Below are 15,430 nucleotides of genomic sequence, written 5' to 3'. Positions count from 1 at the left end.
CATGATTAAGAGAGTTAGAGTTAGGGGCGCCTGGGTGGCTCAGTGGGTTAAAGCCTCTGCCTTCGGCTCAGGTCATGATCCCAGCGTCCTGGAATCGAGCCCCGCATCGGGCTCTCTGCTCAGCAGGGAGCCTGCTTCCTCCTCTCTCTCTGCCTGCCTCTCTGCCTACTTGTGATCTCTGCCTATCAAATAAATAAATAAAATCTTTAAAAAAAGAGAGAAGGTAGAGTTTGGGCCTGCCATCCAGTTGTCCATGTGACTATTTATATCTACAAATCCAATAGGCCAAAGATGCTTATTTTAGGAAGACTTTAGGACCTTACTCTTCCTGTAATTCGAAGTCTACCCTAGATCCTAAAGTGAGTATTTGCGCCAATACCAGCACCTGCCTGTTACACATGGGAAATTATATTCTGGGCCTACAAAAGCAGTACTTCCAAGTTGGAGGACTGAACCTCAGTCTCTTTAGAGGGACTTTGCTCTCCAAATGTCAGTTCCTGGGGCACATATTTGCTTTGTCTGCTGAGATCATGCCCATGTTAGGGGTGGAGGTGAGAGGCAAGTACTATTAAGGGATGAAATTATGATGATCATAGGCAAGGGGACTCAGGAATACTTAAATTCTGCCTTGATCTTACCGCCTCTGTGTGTTCCACAAGGGATTTATGTACATAAAAAGAAAAGAAACAAAGCATTCTATTAACTGGGATTTTGGTTCCAAATCCCAGTTTAGTAGGCTACTGAGTTGTGCTTGAGCACAAGGAGATTTAGGGTAGAGGGTGCCTGGAACCAAAGTAAGGTGAATTGTTTAGCATTTCCTTTAAGCCAAAATCAAATCTCAAAATTTGCCATTCCAATGAGGAAAAAACCTCACAACTACCAACTCCAGAGGGAATGAAGCCAGAAAGAGGCTTTCTTTCTCTATGGGATTGTTTAGATTCTCAAGGCTCTACCCATTTAGAAACTCCGGTTCAAAAAGTGTTTGGGAATCTTACCCATCAGTTCAGCACTCCTCCTACTTGTGTAGGAGGATAGGGAGAGGATCACAAAGTAGCTTTGAACCCCTTCCCCTGGAGACCAGTATGAACACTCTGCTTATACTGTTTCAGTGCTTAACTTCTATAGCAGGTCAAGTCCTACAGCTTGTGGTTGATACATGTTCATACATGCTGGAACATGGACTAATACAAAAAGTATTACAAGAGGTACTGTTACAGAATGCAAACTTGGAAACTTCTAACAAGAATCGTATCACCTATGTGGGATTTCTTATCACCTATCATATTTTGTGGTTATTGGTGAGACAAAATTTATCAGTGAATAACTGTTTACAATACCACAGTGTCACAGTATTTTGAGTCTTCTCTTCTGGGAGAAAGGTCATGTTTGCCAGTCATGATAGTAGGAGAAAAAGTGATGCTTTTCATATACTATTATAAATGCACATTTACTGCTAAAATTTGAATATGCATGGATTATGTTTTTAAAAATTTGTTTTTATTTTGTAATTTAAAAAAAACATTGTAAACTGTGTGAATAATTTGCCTGCCATAATTTTCCTCACGTGGAAATCTTCCACAATGTTATGTAGGTGCTGGAGCATAGCAAGCTGCACTGCCCAAGCCTTGTAGAACTGTAACTAGTGATTGTCTCTCCCAGGATGCAGATTTTAGAATGAATATACTGAAGGAAACATTTGGAAGTATATTCAGAATTGTCAGCTTCAGCCTTTGAAGACAACTAATCTTGGTTTTATTTAGGTTCTGTATCAATTAACTTTTCTTGCATAGCAAATCACTCTAAAACTTGGTGGCCTGAAACAACTATTTATTTTTATTTTTATTATTTTAAGTAATCTCCATGCCCAACATGGGGCTCAAACTCCAAACAACCCCAAGATCAAGAGTTATATGCTCTACCAACTGAGCCAGCCACATGCCCCAAGACAACCATTTAACTTGCAATTCTGTGGGTTGGCAGTTTGGGTTGGGCTCATGTAGGTAGTTCTTTTGTCTTGACTGGGCTCACTCATGTGTCTTTGGTCAAATTTTGATCAGTTAGGTGACACTGGTTGTGGTGGTTGACTGAATGTTGGCTTGGTCAGTGGGGGTAACTCAGTCATATATTTCTTATTGTCCAGTGGGTTAGCTTGGCCTTGTTCACATGGTAGCTTGGCAGGGTTCTAACAGAAAGAGCAAAACTTGCAAGTCTCTTGAGACCCAGGCTTAGATTTCACACACCTTCTACTACATTCTATTGGTCAAAGAAAATCATAAAGATTTTCAGATTCAAGGGATATAGAAATTGATTCTATTTCTAGATGGGAGATGCTGCAAAATTACATTGCAGAAGATCTGGATATAAGATGAGTGTGGAAGGGAATCTATCACAGGCTCTTTCTGTTGAGGTGTCCTGATTTATAGTTAGTGTGTGACTTACAGTCCTCTAGTAGTATCCCAAATTATAACATTTGAGTCCCTGTGTGCATAGCTCAGTGGAAAAGTCCAGAGTCTATTACTTAGAGCCTTCTTTCCTGATATGTTTTTGAAGGGTACAGATATATTTTATTTTTGACTGCCATTTTAAACTAGTAGTCTTTTTGATCGAGCAGTTTGGACCCCCCCCCCCCCACCCCATTTATTTTGGTCCCAAGAATAGTTGGACTCCCTGTTTCTGAGTATAAGCAGTTTTATCACAATCATGCTAACAGAGATAGAGACTGCTAGTTGCTTCCTAATATTATCTTCTTGCTTAGTAATAAGAACATCTATTTTCAGTTTTTCCACACTGCCACTTGGCTAAAAGCCTGCATTACCCAGCTTCCTTTGTAGTGAGGTAAGACATACAAGTTTTGACCAATGAGATGTAAAGACAAGTAACATTGCAACTTTTGGAAAGTGTCCTGAAAAGAAGTTTTCTTCATCCTTTCTTCTTTCCTCCTGGTTGGGATGTGGACTTGATGGCTGGAGTTCAAGCCACCATCTTGAATTATATGGATGCACATCAAGGATGGTGTAGCCACTGTATAGAAGGAGCCCGGGTCCCTGATGACCATGGAACAATCTTCCAGTACTGGTGTGCCCCCACCTCCAGACTCCTTTATATTGAGAAATAGTTTTCCATCTGTTTAAGGCACTGTCTTATATTTTGTTGTTATTAGTATATGGAACTCTACCCTAATACCCCAGTATTGATGATATTTTATTGAGCAAGCCTTTGTTGAAGCAAATTCCCTTAAGCCAACTGAAGTCCTTGATGAATTTTCTAAATTGTAAGGTAAACTATTTCCATTTTTTTCCATTTGTAATTTTATTCTACTGAACATATTTTCACTGGGATTGGTTAGTTTCATCTTAACTTTATAGTAAGGATTTTCCTTATCAATAAATTCTTTTTCATAGTGAAATTTACTTGGCATTGTAAATTTTTGATTTGTGGCTATGATTTTCATCAAGGTCTGGTTTCCCTGAGTCAAAATTTACAGATCTTATTTTTTCAAGAACGTGTGATTTTTCTGTAAAATTACAGCCAATAACAAAATTTATCATGTGCAGTTTCACCACTTTTCATGTTTTTCTTTGGTGGTTATTTCCACCAAGTCTACATTTTCTCAGGTCAGTTTTCAGAGTGGCCAATGTTAAAAATGACATGTAGTTTTTAGTTTTATGTTTCTAATAAATTTTACTATGTGCATATTTAGACATTGACCATTTTATTTGTGTTGGTTAGTTCTACCTGCTATATATTTTTAAAAGATCTTATTTATTTAAGAGGTAGATAGAAAGAAAGCATGTGGGGGGAGGAGCAGAGGGAAAGGGACAAGCGGATTCTACACTGAGTTCAGAGCCTGATGTGCAGCTCTATCCTATGACCTGAGCCAAAATCAAGAGTTGGACGTTTGGGGGTTCCTGGGTGGCTCAGTCATTAAGCATCTGTCTTCAGTGAGTTCATGATCCCAGGGTCCAGGGATCGAGACCCACATCGGGCTCCCTGCCCAGCGGGAAGCCTGCTTCTCACTTTCCCACTCCCCCTGCTTGTGTTGCCTCTCTCGCCCTGTCTCTCTCTGTCAAATAAATAAAATCTTAAAAAAAAAAAAAAGATATGGACGCTTAACCAACTGCATCACCCAGGCACCCACCCCTCTACTTGATATATTTTTATGACTTGGAAATTGATACTAATTTCTTGGTGATTCCATGAGGAATTTGTGAGCAACTCCCCTCAGATGTTCCAGAATTTTCCCATTCTTCAGACTGGATCTATGCTATTGCACATCCATACCTATAAATATAAGTGATCTGTTTCTGGCACTCTCCTTTAGTGCAAATCCTCCTAAGTCAAAGTTGTAATTACCATTATGTTATTTATTTATTTTTATTAACATATAATGTATTATTAGCCCCAGGGGTACAGGATTGTGAATCATCAGGCTTACACACTTCACAGCACTCACCATATCACATACCCTCCCCAATGTCCATAACCCACCGCCTTTTCCTTACCCCCTCTCCCTGGCAGCCTTGTTTGTTTTGTGAGATTAAGAGTCTCTTATGGTTTGTCTCCCTCCCGATTCCATCTTATTTCATTTTTTCTTCCCTACCCTCAAACTCCCCATTTTGCCTCTCAAATTCCTCATATCAGAGAGATCATGTGATAACTGTCTTTCTCTGACTTATTTAGCTCAGCATAATACCCTCAAGTTCCATCCACGTCGTTGTAAACGGCAAGATTTCATTTCTTTTGATGGTTGCATAGTATTCCATTGTAGATATATACCACTTCTTCTTCTTTTTTTTTTTTTTTATGATTCACTAGGTGTTTCTCCATTTTATTTATTTTTTTCATTGTAACAGTATTCATTGTTTTTGCACAACACCCAGTGCTCCATGCAAAACGTGCCCTCCCTATTACCTACCACCTGTTCCCCCAACCTCCCACCCCTGACCCTTCAAAACCCTCAGGTTGTTTTTCAGAGTCCATAGTCTCTTATGGTTCGCCTCCCCTTCTTCTTTATCCATTAATCTATTGATGGACATCTAGGTTCTTTCCATAGTTTGGCTATTGTGGACATTGCTGCTATAAATATTCAGGTACATGTGCCCCTTCGGAACACCACATATGTATCTTTAATGTAAATACCCAGTACTGCAATTGCTGGGTCGTTGGGTAGCTCTAGTTTTAACTTTTTGAGGAACATCCATGCTGTTTTGCAGAGTGGCTGACCAACAGTGTAGGAGGGTTCCCCTTTCTCCGCATCCTCGCCAGCATCTGTCATTTCTTGACTTGTTCATTTTAGCCATTCTGACTGGTGCGAGGTGATATCTCATTGTGGTTTTGATTTGTATTTCCCTGATGCCGAGTGATGTGGAGCACTTTTTCATGTGTCTGTTGGCCATCTGATGTCTTCTTTGCAGAAATACCTGTTCAGGTCCTCTGCCCATTTCTTGATTGGATTGTTTGTTCTTTGGGTGTTCAGTTTGATAAGTTCTTTATAGATTTTGAATACTAGCCCTTTATCTGATATGTCATTTGCAAATACCTTCTCCGATTCTGTCAGTTGTCTCTAGGTTTTGTTAACTGTTTCCTTTGCTGTGCAAAAGCTTTTAATCTTGATGAAGTCATAACAGTTCATTTTTGCCTTTACTTCCCTTGTTTTTGGCGCTATTTCCAGGAAGAAGTTGCTGCAGCTGAGGTCGAAAAGGTTGCTGTCTGTGTTCTTCTCAAGGATTTTGAAGGATTCCTGTTTCACATTGAGATCTTTCATCCATTTGGAGTCTATTATTTTGTGTGGTGTAAGGAAATGGTCGTTTCATTCTTCTGCATGTGGCTGTCCAATTATCCCACCACCAATTTTTGAAGAGACGATCTCTTTTCCATTGGACATTCTTTCCTGCTTCTTCGAAGATTAGTTGACCATAGAGTCGAGGGTCTATTTTTGGGCTCTCTATTCTGTTCCATTGATTTGTGTGTCTGTTTTTTGTGCCAGTACCATACTGTCCTGATGATTACAGCTTTGCAATAGAGCTTAAGCCTGGAATTGTGATGCTGTCAACTTTGGTTTTCTTTTTCAACATTCCTTGGGCTATTCTGGGGGTTTTCTGGTTTCATAAATTTTAAGATAATTTTTTCCATTTCTTTGAAAAAAAATGGATGGTTGATAGCGATTGCATTAAACATATAGATTGCTTTAGGTAGCATAGACATTTTCACAATATTTCTTCTGCCAATTCATGAGCATGGAATATTTTTCCATTTCTTTGTGTCTTCCTCAGTTTCCTTCATGAGTACTTTATAGTTTTCTGAGTATAGATTCTTTGCCTCTTTGGTTAGGTTTATTACTAGGTATCTTATGGTTTTGGGTGCAATTGTAAATGGGATAGACTCCTTAATTTCTCTTTCTTCTGTCTTGTTGTTGGTGTAAAGAAATGCGACTGATTTCCCTGCATTGATTTTATATCCTGAACTTTACTGAATTCCTGTACAAGTTCTAGCAGATTTGGAGTGGAATCTTTTGGGTTTTCCACATATAGTATCATATCATCTGGAAAGAATGAGAGTTTGACTTCTTCCTTGCTGATTTGGATGCCTTTAATTTTTTTTTTAAGATTTTATTTATTTATTTGACAGACAGATTTCACAAGTAGGCAGAGAAGCAGGCAGAGAGAGAGTGGAGGAAGCGGTCTCCCTGCTGAGCAGAAAACCCAATGCGGGGCTCGATCCCCGGACCCTGAGATCATGACGTGAGCCGAACGCAGAGGCTTTAGTCCACTGAGCCACCTAGGCGCCCCCCTTTACTTTCTTTTTTTCTCTGATTGCTGAGACTAGGACTTCTAATACTATGTTGAATAGCAGTGCTGATAATTCACATCCCCGCCATGTTCCTGACCTTAGGGGAAAAGCTCTCAGTTTTTCCCTATTGAGAATGATATTTGCAGTGGGTTTTTCATAGATGGCTTTGATGATATTGAGGTATGTACCCTCCATCCCTACACTTTGAAGAGTTTTGATCAGGAAAGGATGCTGTACTCTGTCAAATGCTTTTTCAGCATCTATTGAGAGTATCATATTGGTTCTTGTTCTTTCTTTTATTGATGTATTGTATCCCATTGATTTTCGGATGTTGAACCCACCTTGTAGCCCTGGAATAAATCCCACTTAGTCATGGTGAATAATCCTTTTAATGTACTGTTGGATCCTATTGGCTAGTATTTTGGTGAGAATTTTCACGTCTCTGTTCATTAAGGATATTGGTCTGTAATTCTCCTTTTTGGTGGGGTCTTTGGTTTTGGGATCAAGGTAATGCTGGCCTCATAATAGAGTTTGGAAGTTTTCCTTCCATTTCTGTTTTCTGGAAGAGGTTCAGGAGAATAAGTGTTAATTCTTCTTTAAGTGTTTGGTAGAATTCCCCTGGGAAGCCCTCTGGTCCCGGGCTCTTGTTTGTTGGGAGAGTTTTTTTTTTGTAAAGATTTTATTTATTTATTTGACAGATAGAGATCACAAGTAGGGAGAGAGGCAGGCAGAGAGAGAGAGAGGAGGAAGCAGGCTCCCTGCCAAACAGAGAGCTCGACGCGGGGCTCGATCCCAGGACCCTGGGATCATGACCCGAGCGAAAGGCAGAGGCTTTAACCCACTGAGCCACCCAGGCGCCCCTGTTGGGAGATTTTTGATGACTGTTTCAATCTCCTTACTGGTTATGGGTCTGCTCAGGTTTTCTATTCATTTCTGGTTCAGTTGTGGTAGTTTATATGTCTCTAGGAATGCATCTATTTCTTCCAGATTGTCAAATTTGCTGGCATATATTTGCTCATAATATGTTCTTATAATTGTTTGTATTTCTATGGTGTTGGTTGTGATCTCTCCTCTTTCATTCATGATTTTATTTATTTGTGTCCTTTCTCTTTCCTTTTGGATAAGTCTGGCCAGGGGTTTATTAATCTTATTAATTCTTTCAAAGAACCAGCTCCTAGTTTCGTTGATTTGTTCTACTGTCTTTTTGGTTTCTATTTCATTGATTTCTGCTCTGATCTTTATGATTTCTCTTCTCCTGCTTGGTTTAGGCTTTCTTTGCTTTTCTTTCTCCAGCTCCTTTAGGTGTAGGGATAGATTGTGTATTTGAGACCTTTCTTGTTTCTTGAGAAAGGCTTGTATCGCTACATATTTTCCTGTCAGGACTGCCTTTGCTGTGTCCCACAGATTTTGAACCATCGTGTTTTCATTACCATTTGTTTCCATGAACTTTTTCAATTCTTCTTTAATTTCCTGGTGGACCCATTCATTCTTTAGAAGGATGCTCTTTAGCCTCCATGTATTTGGGTTCTGTCCAAATTTCGTCTTGTGATTGAGTTCTAGCTTCAGAGCATTGTGGTCTGAAAATATGCGGGAATGATCCCAATCTTTTGATACTGGTTGAGACCTGATTTGTGACCCAGGATGTGATCTATTCTGGATAATGTTCCATGTGCACTAGAGAAGAATGTGTATTATGTTGTTTTGGGATGGAATGTTCTGAATATATCTGTGATGTCCATCTGGTCTAGTGTGTCATTTATGGCCTTTATTTCCTTGTTGATCTTTTGCTTGGATGGCCTGTCCATTTCAGTGAGGGGAGTGTTAAAGTCCCCTACTAATATTGTATTATTGTTAATGTGTTTCTTTGATTTCATTATAAATTGGTTTATATGGTTGGCTGATCTCATGTTAGGGTCATAGATATTTAAAATTGTTAGATCTTCTTGTTGGAGACAAACTTTGAGTATGATATTCTGTCCTTCCTCATCTCTTATTACAGTCTTTGGCTTAAAATCTAATTGATCTGATATATGGATTACCACCCCAGCTTTCTTTTGATGTCCATTAGCATGGTAAATTTTTTTCCACCCCCTCACTTTCAATCTGGAGGTGTCTCTGGTCTAAAATGAATTTCTTGTAGACCGCATATTGATGGGTTTTGTTTTTTGATCCATTCTGATATCCTGTGTCTTTTGATTGGGGTATTTAGCCAATTTATATTCAGGGTAACTATTGAGAGATATGAATTTAGTGCCAGCGTATTGCCTGTAAGCGGTCTGTTTTCTGTATATTGTCTCTCTTCCATTCTTTTCTACTACTTTTAGGCTTTCTCTTTGCTTAGAGGACCCCTTTCAATATTTCCTGTAGGGCTGGTTTGATGCTTACAAATTCCTTCATTTTTTTTTTTGTCCTGGAACAATTTCTTTTCTATTTTCAGTGGTAGCCTAGCTGGATGTAGTATTCTTGGCAGCATGTTGTTCTCATTTTGTGTTCTGAATATATCATGCCAGTTCTTTCTGGCTGGCCAGGTCTCTGTGGATAAGTCTGCTGCCAATCTAATATATCTAGTATTGTATGTTACAGACTTCTTGTCCCAGGCTGCTTTCAGGATTTTTCTCTCTGTCACTGAGACTTGTAAGTTTTACTATTTGTGACGGGGTGTGGACCCATTTTTATTGATTTTGAAGGGGTTCGCTGTGCCTCCTGGATTTTGATGGTTGTTCCCTTTGCCATATTAGGGAACTTCTCTACAATAATTCTCTCCAATATACCTTCTGCCGCCCTCTCTCTTTCTTCTTCTTATGGAATCCCAGTTATTCTAATATTGTTTCATATTATGGTATCACTTATCTCTCGAATTCTCCCCTCATGGTCTAGTAGTTGTTTGTTTCTCTTTTGCTGAGCTTCTTTATTATCCATCATTTGGTCTTCTATTTCACTAATTCTCCTTTCTGCCTCATTTATCCTAACAGTGAAAGCCTTCATTTTTTAAATTTATTTTTTATATTTTTATTTTTTTCAGCGTAACAGTATTCATTGTTTTTGCACAACACCCAGTGCTCCATGCAATACGTGCCCTCCCTATTACCCACCACCTGGTTCCCCCAACATCCCACTCCCTGCCCCTTCAAAACCCTCAGGTTCTTTTTCAGAGTCCATAGTCTCTTATGGTTCACCTCCCCTTCCAATTTCCACAACTTCCTTCTCCTCTCCATCTCCCCATGTCCTCCATGTCATTTGTTATGCTCCACAAATAAATGAAACCATATGATACTTGATTCTCTCTGCTTGACTTATTTCACTCAGCATAATCTCTTCCAGTCCCGTCCATGTTGCTACAAAATTGAGTATTCATCCTTTCTGATGGAAGCATAATACTCCATCGTGTATATGGACCACATCTTCCTTATCCATTCATCCGTTGAAGGGCATCTTGGTTCTTTCCACAGTTTGGCAACCGTGGCCATTGCTGCTATAAACGTTGGGGTACAGGTGGCCCTTCTTTTCACTACATCTGTATCTCTGGGGTAAATACCCAGTAGTGCAATTGCAGGGTTATAAGGAAGCTCTATTTTTAATTTCTTGAGGAATCTCCACACTGTTCTCCAAAGTGGCTGCACCAACTTGCATTCCCACCAACAGTGTAAGAGGGTTCCCCTTTCTCCACATCCTCTCCAACTCATGTTGTTTCCTGTCTTGCTAATTTTGGCCATTCTAACTGGTGTAAGGTGGTATCTCAATGTGGTTTTAATTTGAATCTCCCTGATGAGAGCCTCCATTTTTGATTGTACCACATTAATAGCTTTTTTAATTGGGGAGATTTTTAAAAATTTCTTATTTTTTATAAACATATAATGTATTTTTATCCCCAGGGGTACAGGTCTGTGAATCACCAGGTTTATACACTTCACAGCACTCACCATAGCACATACCCTCCCCAATGTCCATAACCTCCCTCCCCCTCTCAACCCCACCTCTCCCCAGCAACCCCCAGTTTGTTTTGTGCGATTAAGAGTCACTTATGGTTTGTCTCCCTCCCAATCTCATCTTGTTTCATTTATTCTTCTCCTATCCCCCTACCCCCCCCATGTTGCATCTCCATATCCTCATATCAGGGAGATTATATGATAGTTGTCTTTCTCCGATTGACTTATTTCACTAAGCATGATACCCTCTAGTTCCATCCATGTCATTGCAAATGGCAAGATTTCATTTCTTTTGATGGCTGCATAGTATTCCATTGTGTATATATACCACATCTTCTTTATCCATTCATCTGTTGATGGACATTGAGGTTCTTTCCATAGTTTGGCTATTGTGGACATTGCTGCTATAAACATTCGGGTGCACGTGCCCCTTCGGATCACTATGTTTGTATCTTTAGGGTAAATACCCAGTAGTGCAATTGCTGGGTCATAGGGTAGTTCTATTTTCAACATTTTGAGGAACCTCCATGCTGTTTTCCAGAGTGATTGCACCAGCTTGCATTCCCACCAACAGTGTAGGAGGGTTCCCCTTTCTCTGCATCCTCGCCAGCATCTGTCATTTCCTGACTTGTTAATTTTAGCCATTCTGACTGGTGTGAGGTGATATCTCATTGTGGTTTTGATTTGTATTTCCCTGATGCCGAGTGATGTGGAGCACTTTTTATTTTTTTTTATTTTATTTATTTTTTTTTAAGATTTTATTTATTTATTTGACAGAGAGAGAGATCACAAGTAGGCAGAGAGGCAGGCAGAGAGAGAGGAGGAAGCAGTCTCCCTGCAGAGCAGAGAGCCCGATGCGGGGCTCGATCCCAGGACCCTGAGATCATGACCTGAGCCGAAGGCAGCGGTTTAATCCACTGAGCTACCCAGGCGCCCCTGGAGCACTTTTTAATGTGTCTGTTGGCCATCTGGATGTCTTCTTTGCAGAAATACTTGTTCATATCCTCTGCCCATTTCTTGATTGGATTGTTTGTTCTTTGGGTGTTGAGTTTACTAAGTTCCTTATAGATTTTGGATACTAGCCCTTTATCTGATATGTCGTTTGCAAATATCTTCTCCCATTCTGTCAGTTGTCTTTTGGTTTTGTTAACTGTTTCCTTTGCTTGCAAAAGCTTTTGATCTTGATGAAATCCCAATAGTTCATTTTTGCCCTTGCTTCCCTTGCCTTTGCCATTAATAGCTTTTTTGATTTCAGTTTGGTTAGATTTTAGTTCCTTTATTTTTCCAGAAAGGGCTTTTATTTCTCCAGACAGGTTTCTCTATCTCTTCCATGCCTTTTTGGGCCCAGCTAGCACCTTGAGAATCATGATTTTGAATTCTAGATGACATATTACCAATGTCCTTGTTGATTAGTTCCCTAGCCTTTGGTACTGCCTCTTGTTCTTTTTTTGTGTTGAGTTTTTCTGCCTTGTCATTTTATCCAGATAGGAATATATGAACGGGAGAATAAAATACTAAAAGGGTGGCAAAGAGCCCAGAAAAATGTATGCTAACCTAATTAGAAGAGACTCCAAATCGGGGGGAGAAGTGAGGGAGGAAAAAGAAGTTTAAACAAATTTAGAAAAATTAAAAAATATATTAGACTTGTGAATAGAACAGAGCCACCCACTTGATTTTGGGTGTATTTCAGTGTCTTAGTAGAAACTACCTCCCAAAATTTTAAAGAAAGAAAAAAAAATATATACAAAAATAAGGGTAAACACCATGAAGGGATGGAATTTGAATGTGAAGATGAAAATTTAAGAAAAAAAATTCTGAAAAACGAATTGATAATTTGGTTGGAAAAAGAAAAAGAAAGTGGAGAAAATTTACTCAGGCTGGAGAATAGAATAAAGCCCTGTGCTAGATTTAGGGTATATTTTGTTCTATTTGAAGAAATTGTATCCTGAAATTTTTTAGAAGAAAAAACCCTATATGTATATGAAAAATAAAGGTAGATACAATGAAGAATAAAATATGTCTATAATAATGAAGGTTTAAAATGATTTTTTAAGAAAGGTATTGTTAACATAAACTAGTTAAAAAAACTTAAAAGAGGAAAGAGGAAAAATTTAAAAAATTAGAATAAAAAATTAAAAAAATTTATTTAACTTTGCAAGACTAAAGAATCATGGGGCGAAAGCCATGACTTCCATGCTTTGCTTTCTCCTCTTCTGGAATTCCTCTGTTCTCCTTGATCAGTGAGCTTGGTCTTGGCTGTATATTTTTGCTGATCTTCTCGGGGAGGGCCTGTTGTAGTGATTCTCAAATGTCTTTGCCCAAGGTGAAATTGCCCCACCCTTGCCAGGGGCCAGGATAAGAAATCTGCTTGGGTTCCTTCTCGGGAGCTTTTGTTCCCTGGATGCTTTCCGTTGAGCTCTGGAGGATGGGAATAAAAATGGCGGCCTCCCAATCTCCGGCCCAGAGGAGCTGAGAGCTCAGGGCTCCACTCCTCAGTGAACACTTGGAGAAAAGTGCTCAATCACTCCCATCTCCCTGTTCTCTGGCCGTGCTCCAAGCTCACCCGGCCTGTGACTGAATGTTTCTGTTTCTGGCACACAGCCCCATTTGGAGTCTCCAAAATCAGCAGATTCCTGCCACTCTGCTTTTCCTGCGGATGAAGGTGAGTCTTCCTGGATCTGGCACTTGTGGGTTCTCTGCTCAAAGAGCAGTAGCCTGACTGTGCCATGGATCACAGTTTAAGGTAACCCCGAGCTGAGAGATTACGCCTTGGCTCCGTTCTGTAGTTTGCTTCCCTGCTCTGATACCTGCGAGCTCTGCTACACTCAGACACCCCCGATCCTCCTGTGACCCTGCGGGACCTGAGACCACACTGTCCCCGCAAGGGCTCCACCCACGCTTAGCCTCTGGAGTGATGTCCCTCAGTGGAGCAGACGTCTGAAATTTCGAATTTTGTGCTCTGTTGCTCCACCACTTGCTGGGAGCCAGCCCCTTCTCCCGCAGTCTATCTTCCTGGCACTTTGGCTTCATTTCTCTGCACGTTCTACCTTTCAGATAGTGGTCAATTTTCTGTTTCTAGAATTGCTGCTCTTCTTCTCTTCGATCTCCTTTTGGGTTTGTAGGTGTTCAGAATGGTTTGATAGCTATCTAGCTGAAGTCCTGCGACCTAATGTCATCTCAGTCTGCTACTCCTCTGCCATCTTAACTCTTCTCTACCATTACTTTAAATAGGAGGAAATGCCATAAAACCCCAAGCCCCTAAATTGACACCAAGTTTGTTAAAACACCACAAGTTTCCATTAAAATGGACTCAAGAAGTTTAATAATTCATGTTACTCATAATGCAACCTAATTGAGCAATTTCTTCTAATATAATTATAGCTATTTACCTGTTCTCCTTAAACTCTTTGCAGTTATTATATTTTCAATGTGTAAAACTCTGTTACCACCCCCCCCAAACATCAGTATGATACTGAAAGTTTATGTCCTTCAACCTTTAATGCAGCACACACAGCTACAACTATGGAAATAAAATAAATCAGTTGAAAGAATACATTTTAGGGGTGTGTCAGTGACCTTCAACTGAAGTCTACCATGATCACAAATGTAGATTAATAAGTTGGACTCATTATTATTTGTTGTAGGGAGAGAAAATACAAACCATGGGGAACCATGGGTCTCTCACTGAGAGGATAGTAGAAAGAATCTATTTTGGGATTTGAGCTTTGGTTAGGTGATTAGGGAGGGCCTAAGGAAATGAGGTTTCCTTCTAGATTGGATGCTGTCAGAAATCAGGGATGATTCTATAACTAGGTTCCTCAGTGAAATCTTATCTACAGAGAGGGTGGACAGAGGATAAAACTATATTTGGTAAAGAAGTAGCGATTATTAATTTTAGCCAAGGAGAGTGGTGGTTGGTAGTTTGCTGGGGGCACAGTGACCTTGACTTTGTGCTTAAGACAAAATTATGAAGTGGCTTTATTTAATCTCACATTCTCATGTTCTCAAAGTAACATTTTTCGGAGTTGATATGAGAAATTGTTAATGTCCAATAGGAGAATAACATGACTTAGCTGTGACCATCAAACCAGCTTTTGGATTTCAGGAGATGGCTTTTTTCTTTCTCAGGCACCACACTTCAGGTCGACATTGCTATAAACTAGCAAAACAGGAGTATTCTGAGAAGAGGCCTTAATGCAATGTGTGCCAACCCTATAAGTGGGAAGATTAGCATGCAGTGTTTTTCCCCTCATGGGCTCAGCTACTTTCAACGTGTCAAATCCCTATTTATACATTCAAAGGAATTTCTTATAAGTTGAAGTAGAGGTATTAAACTCCTAGCAAAGTTGAGTTCTAATGTGAATGGCTCCACTCTGGGTAGAGGAAAGAGCAAAATACAGAGGAAAAATGTTATCAGGGTCAAAATAGATAGAGAGAGCAAAATGTTCAGTGTCTCTGGGAATGCCCCCAAGTCCTATATGTTTATGCAGGTTCAGGGCTTGGTTCTGCTACTCCTCTCTTGGCACTGGCTCTGAACCCAGGCAAGCCTTATGAAGGCTGCAGACTTCCACCTGAAGCTGTTTGTTTCAGGACAGGCTTTCATGCCACTTTTACTGTCATTGAAGTTGGCAAGGTTTTTGATCCCATGTTGCTCCTGTTGCCATTGCCTTACTGGACTGGGCATTGTCACTTGTTATAATGGAATTGATTGGTCT

The sequence above is a fragment of the Meles meles genome, chromosome X, assembly GCF_922984935.1.
Source record: "Meles meles chromosome X, mMelMel3.1 paternal haplotype, whole genome shotgun sequence".
NCBI lineage: Eukaryota > Metazoa > Chordata > Mammalia > Carnivora > Mustelidae > Meles > Meles meles.
This window is presented reverse-complemented; position numbering follows the sequence as displayed.